This window comes from Chrysochloris asiatica, unplaced genomic scaffold, assembly GCF_000296735.1.
Source record: "Chrysochloris asiatica unplaced genomic scaffold, ChrAsi1.0 scaffold00112, whole genome shotgun sequence".
Lineage (NCBI taxonomy): Eukaryota > Metazoa > Chordata > Mammalia > Afrosoricida > Chrysochloridae > Chrysochloris > Chrysochloris asiatica.
In genome coordinates this window covers 10,773,812-10,780,754 of record NW_006408630.1, presented here as the reverse complement: position 1 = coordinate 10,780,754, position 6,943 = coordinate 10,773,812, and the positions used below count along the sequence as shown (strand labels likewise).

Sequence of the window (6,943 nt, the reverse complement as noted above, 5' to 3'; positions counted from 1 at the left end):
GATGCAAAACCTTTACAAATGGTCAGAGAAAATGCCATTTTTTAACTTAATTATAAAGCCCCTGGTTAAAAAAAAAAAATCAGCTTCATTATTGTCAACAGTATATATTTTCTAATGTCACAAATACTTTAAAGGTGCTGATGATTATATTAAAGCATGACTTTTACAATAATAAGTATTCTAGAGTCGTAGTTCAGTTATTATACTATTGCTGTTGCCAGTTGCTGTTGTGTAGATTCTTATTCATTGAGACCCCATGTTTGAAAAGTAGAACTCGGCTCCATAGGACTTACAAAGCTGTGACCTCCAAGCAGACCAACAGGCCTGTCATCTGAGGCACCATTAGGTGGTTTCAAACTGCCAACCTTTCAGCTTATAGTCAAGCATTTAATCATTTGTTATACTCACATGTGTGCACCAGGGTTGTATTATTTCAACATAATTACTCAATCTGTATGCTGAGCAAATAATTTGAGAAGCTGGATTATGTGAAGAAGAATATGGCATCAGGGTTGGCGGAAGATTCATTAATAGCCTGCAATATGCAGATGATACAACCTTGCCTGGTGAAAGTGAAGAGGTCTTGAAATAATTACTGATGAAAATCATAGATAATAACTTTAAATATGGGTTGCACCTCAATGAAAGAAAACAAAAATTCACCATCACCACCACCATGAAATGTATATGTGGGGTTGCTCAGAAAGTAATTGCATAGTTTTAGTGTTCAGGGAAGTATTCTAGGCAATTAGAAGACAGTAGGGAGGAAAAGTTCACTCTTCTAGATAGCAAAGACTGAGAATGGAAAAGGGCTAGGAAAGCCCTGGGGGAAAATATATGCAATACAGTGAATTACTTCAGATGGCTTTTTACCCATAGTCTATGCTATTCCCACCAAATGTTGTTTTGTTGTTTTTTGTTTTTTTCTCCCTGTTGTATCTGGATAAGAGAAGGTGGGAGTAGATGCTTATAGGATTATGTGGTTCAGTTGTGAAAAAAATTTTTAACAGGCTTGTAACTGTGAAAACTTGGAAATCTAAAACAGATTGATCTGTTTGGGAATCTTGTTAGAATTAAAATGAGCCAACTCAGAAAGAGTTAGCAGGAATCTCACTACCATCTAGGCAATAGGGCCAGGACTAGAGTGTCTCTTTTGGACCTTATTATCCCTGTGCATTATGCTTCCTCAAGGACCCAAAATATGACACTAAAGGAGTAGCAAAGGACACTGCAGCAATAGAACAAAGAGCTAGAATACCAGACAAAATGTTGGGTTTCCCAGACCATTGAGTAGGTAAAGCTGAGTGTCTTTGAGCAGGAGGCTTACTTGTGGAATGGAATGCCTCCAGGTACTTAATTAAGGAGGTATGTTCACTGCCCTACATAACTAGAGCTGAGCACCTTTGTTATTGAGGTTAGGTGCCATCAATTCGGTATGGACTCATAACGACCCTAGGCACAACAGAATGAAACACTGCAGGTTCTGCATCAACCTCACAATTGTTGCTGTATTTGAGCCTATTGCTGTTGTCAATGTGCCAATCCTCTTCTTTGGGGGTCTTCCTCTTTTTCTATGACCTTCCATTTTACCAATCACCTTTAGACTAACGTTTATAGGAAATGGAGTGCTCTCTTGGTATTTATTTGCAGTGACAGAAGATCTTCATACCATTTCCAAACAGGGCAGAGGCCAGTCCTATGGACCAAGGGCTAGAAAGAGGCCTTCTTGAAGGCACAGCTATGGAGAACGTTCCTTGACTGGAAGAAATGTGATTTGAAAATTTCTAATCCCGAATTGTAAACTGTTGATTTCCTTAATAAACTGCATAAATGTGAGTATGGCATCTGAATTCTGTGTGGCCATTGCAATGAATTATCAAATCAAGCTGAATAGTGAGTGCTTTAAGAGGAATGTTGTTGTTAAGTGCCATCGAGTCGATTCTGACCCATAGTGGCTCTTTATAGGGTTTCTGAGGAGAAGCAGGTGAGTTTGAACCACTGCCCTTGCAGTTTAAACAGCTTTGCAGCCTGGCACATTAACCCACAGTGCCACACCAGTAGGTTTTATGTTTGGTAGAGAAAGTAGAAGACTCCTGATGTGGCAGGATAATGTTGGGTTGCAAGGTCCAGTGGCTCCTTGGAAACCCTATACAGGGTTGCTATGAGTCGTAAATGACTCGATGACACTTAACAACAGTAACAACTGAGAACATAGAAGGCTAAAGGTATGTCTGACTTCAGTCTTATTGGAATAGGCCTGAACTGATGCTAATAATGGTGATTCTCTTCCTCTCTACTGGTGAAGCCAAATGAGGTCAGATGTTACCTACACACCTTTTTAGAACACATATTTAAGAAATGTGGATGAGTCTGGAGTCGCAAAAGTGACACTGAGAAGAAAAACTTTAACCAGAAAAAAGTCTCTCATAGAACCAGAAGAGGAGAAGAAAGCATGATTTACAATGACAAATGAACAATGATGTGCTTATGGATGTTTAATAATAACGCTAAGGTAGAGGGAATGATGATCTGTAGATTTACTGATATCTGTGTTATAAGCTCTCAATATGTTTGATTTTGTGCTACCAATATGATGTCAAGTAACTCTATAATCTATCTATGTTTAACAATCAACTTTATTGAGGTAGTAAAAGATGAATTGTGCAAACTGTTGCATCATGTATAAATGAAATTGGGCAAAAGAATTCATTGCATTACAACCAGGAGTTATCATGCTTTTTCCCATGGGCCAGGGCAGATGAAGAGAGGGACAAAGAGAGAGACTGAGGTAGCCAGAGAGGCCTGATTCTAGTATCCTATTGCTTGGCAAGAAAAAAATTTATTTTTATTCTTGGCAAGAAAAGATTAGATTCTCAACCAGTGAAAATCTGACACTAACACAAAGCACATTGATAGCCTATCACCCTAACAAAATCTAAATTGATCTTACTTCTAATTGTGGGAATGGAGGCTTCTTTACTGCCATTGACTAAGAAATGGGCAAGATTTTAGCTCCATTGATAAATAAAAATGCAAATTATCTAGCAGTAGTGTTAGAAATAACAGAACAAAAATGATACCTCACTCAAAGTTTGATCATAGTATATCATGTGCAACTAATACATTAAAAATAAAAGCTAATGTTTTGGCTGTTTTTTTTTCTCTTAATCCTTTTATAATTTGGACCAAAAGTGCAGCATGAATAGAAGTAAATATATCTGTCACCACACCTTACCAATAAATATTTCCCTAGAGCAATGTTCATATTATCATTATTCTGAATACTGCCATTCAGAATTTTTTCACCATATTTATTCAATCTGTATGTAGAGAAAACAATTTGAGAAACTGGATTATATAGAGAAGGTGGCATCAGGATTGGAGGAAGACTCATTAGCAATCTGTGATATGCAGATAACACAACCTAGTTTGCTGAAAACAAAGAGGACTAAAAATACTGATGAAGATCAAAGACCACAGCTTTCAGTATGGGCTGTATGTACCTCAATGTAAAGAAAACAAAAATATTTACAACTAGGCCAATAAATAACATCATGATAAATGGAGTTGATTGAAATTGTCAAAGACTTCATTTTGCTTAGATCCACTATCAACACTCATGGAAGCATCAGAATAGAAATCAAAGGATGTATTGCATTAGGCAGATCTGCTTCACAAGATGTCTAAAGTGTTAAAGACAAAGATGTCAGTTTGGGGACTAAGTTTTGCCTGACCAAAGCCTTGGTATTTTTAATAGTCTCATATGCATGTGAAAGTTAAACAGTGAAAAAATAATATGAGAGAATAATTGATGCATTTGAGTATGGTGTGGGATAAAAATATTAAAAGTTCTATGGGCTGCTTTCCTTTAACCTGACAGTGACCATGGCTTACACCAATCTTGAGCCATGAAGCTATTAACCAGAGTCAGCACCCTCTCGAGATTTTATTCCCTCAAAGTTGCTCCCAGAGTTAAAGCTTCAGCTGCCCCCACAGGAGTACTCCCACAGCCTCAAGACTTTGAGTTTACCAAATTACCAAATGGTTTAGTGATTGCTTCCCTGAAAAACTATACCCTTGCATTAAGAATTGGTTTGTTCATTAGAGCGGGCAGTAGATATGAGGACTCCAGTAATTTGGAAACCTCTCATTTGCTGCATCTTGCATCCAGCTTGACTACCAAAGGAGCATCATCTTTCAAGATAACCCATGGGATTGAAGCAGTTGGTGGTAAATTAAGTGTGACTACAACAAGGGGAAACATGGTTTATACCATGGAATGTCTTTAGGACGATATCAATATTCTAATGGAGTTCCTGCTCAATGTCACCACAGCACCAGAATTTCAGCGTTGGGAAGTAGCAGCCCTTCAGTCCCAACTAAAGATTGACAATGCTGTGGCTTTCCAGAATCCATAGGCACATGTCATTGAAAATTTACATGCTGCAACTTACCAGAATACCTTGTCTAATTCTTTATATTGTCCTGATTATTGGATTGGAAAAGTGACATCAGAAGAGCTACATTACTATGTTCAGAACAAATTTTACAAGTGCAAGAATGGCTTTGATTGGACTTGGTGTGAGCCATCCTGTTCTAAAGCAAGTTGCTGAACAGTTTCTCAACATGAGGGGTGGGCTAGGTTTATATGGAGCAAAGACTGTCTACTGTGGAGATAAAATCAGAAAACAGAATGGAGACAGTCTGGTACATGCTGCTTTTGTGGCAGAAAGGGCTCCCATCAGAAGTGCAGAAGCTAATGCATTCAGTGTGCTCCAGCATATGCATGGTGCCGGACCACATGTCAAGAGGGGCAGCAATACCACCAGCTCTCTGTACCAGGCTGTTGCCAAGGGAGTTCACCAACCATTTGTTGCTTCTGCATTTAATGCTAGTTACTCAGATTCTGGACTCTTTGGGATTTATACCATCTCTCAGGCTGCAGCTGCTGGAGATGTTATCAAGGCTGCCTATAACCATGTAAAAACAATTGCTTAGGGAAACCTTCCTGATGGAGTCATCCAAAGGGCCAAGAACAAGCTGAAAGTTGGATACCTAATGCCAGTGGAGACTTCGGAGGGTTTTCTGGATGAAGTTGGGTTCCAGGCTCTAGTCACTGATTCCTATATGCCACCAACCACAAACTGCTGCTGAAGTCCAAAATGCTGCAGTGAAGTTTGTTTCTGGCAAAAAAATCAATGGCAGCAAGTGGAAATTTGGGGCATACACCTTTTGTTGATGAGTTCTAATACTGAAGTACATATTACATGAGAGAAATAAACAATTTCTCAACCCAGAGAAGAAAACACATGAAAGTCAAAAGTGTGTAACATACCATTTATCTTATTTTTTTTTATTTTAATGAGCTGAAATATCTTAAAGCATAAATGCAGCTAATTATTCCCAACTGACCTAAAGGCAATAAAATGTTCCGTGTAAAAAAAATTTTTTGAAAAGTACTATGGGCTGCCAGAAATCTTGTGTTGAAAGAAGTACAGGAAGAGTGTTCATTAGAAGCCAGAATAGTAAACCAGGATGGTGAGTTTCTTATATTTTGGACATACTATCAGGAGGGACCAATATGTAGAGGAGAGCATCATGCTTGGTAAAGTGCAGGGTCAGCCGAAAAGAGGAAGACCCTCAAAACATGGATTGGCTCAGTGGCAGCAACAATGGGCACAAGTATATTAGCAATTGTGAGGATCGTGCAGGACTGGGTATTTCTGCTGTGCATAGAGTCTCTATGAATTAGAACCTGAAAACAGCAACATCTCACCATCAAATAATAGTATACACTATGGGGATTTTCACATACCAATTAGATATTTATTTTCCATTTAATTCAATTTGTTACCTAATAAACATTTTTACAGAGTTTTCTGTTAAGTAAAGGCATTTCGTAATATTGCTAACAGATGAATAGGTGAAGAAAAGGGAAATAATGATGTTAAAAGGACAAAATACTTGTCCAGGAAGATAAACATTCAGTACAATTTTGCATGTTCTTTAAGAATGCCTCACCTACACAAGATCATCTCTTATTAAAGCCAAACAACTCCATATTCTTAAGGTGTTTTATTTCCATTCACTGAACACATTTAAATAAAACCTACTTTCTGAGTTTCTGTTGCAGTCAGTCTCCAGGGTTGTGAGAATTTATCATTTGGAAGAGTGATGGTTTGACACTGTGACTTAATACACATATCAGCTTCCTGGCTCATTTATCTGGCACTAGCTCACAAGGCCTCCTGTCACCTATTTCATCTTTGCACACTTTGTCTTTTACCGGGGTTTTTTGTTTTGTTTTGTTTTGTTTTTTTTTTCTCTGCTTTTAAGTTGGGACAAGATACATTTCACAAAAGGTGGAATTTTTTTATGTTTCCTTTTTTAAAGTACTGTAATCACATATTGCAAGTGACTCGGACTAGAGTTTTCTCAGTCTTGGTTCTAATGAGAATTTCTGTAGCATTTACAGGAAAATCTCATTGTCAAGGTTCACTGATATCATTCCTTAGGCTAGCCAATGCCCTTTAAAAGTCTTTAATAATTCTACTAAAATTTCACTTAAGTTTTACTTTTGCTCTCAGATGCATTTTATTGAAATTATATTACTTGTCCCATTGAAAATATTTCTCCTTGATTTAACGTTAGTTATTTACTGACTGCCAAAAGAACGAATAGATCTGTGTTATAAGAAGAACGGCCAGAGTTCTCCTTGGAAACCAGAATGGCCAGACTTTGTCTTTCATACTTCAGACATATTGTCAGGAGGGACCAGTCACTGGAGAAAGCTATCATGTTTGATAAAGTGGAAGATTAAAAAAAAAGAAGACCCCCAATGAGATGGATTGGCATAGCATCAATGGGCTCAAATGTAGCAATGACTGTGAAGTTGGGCAATGTTTCGTTCTGTTGTGCATAGCGCCACTATGAGTCAGTACTG

At 37.9% G+C, this 6,943-nt stretch overlaps 1 pseudogene; it reads left to right on the top strand.

Moving 5' to 3' along the window:
• The first annotated feature begins 3,908 nt into the window (after positions 1-3,908).
• On the top strand, positions 3,909-5,249 carry LOC102842632 (annotated as a pseudogene).
• Positions 5,250-6,943: the final 1,694 nt, after the last annotated feature.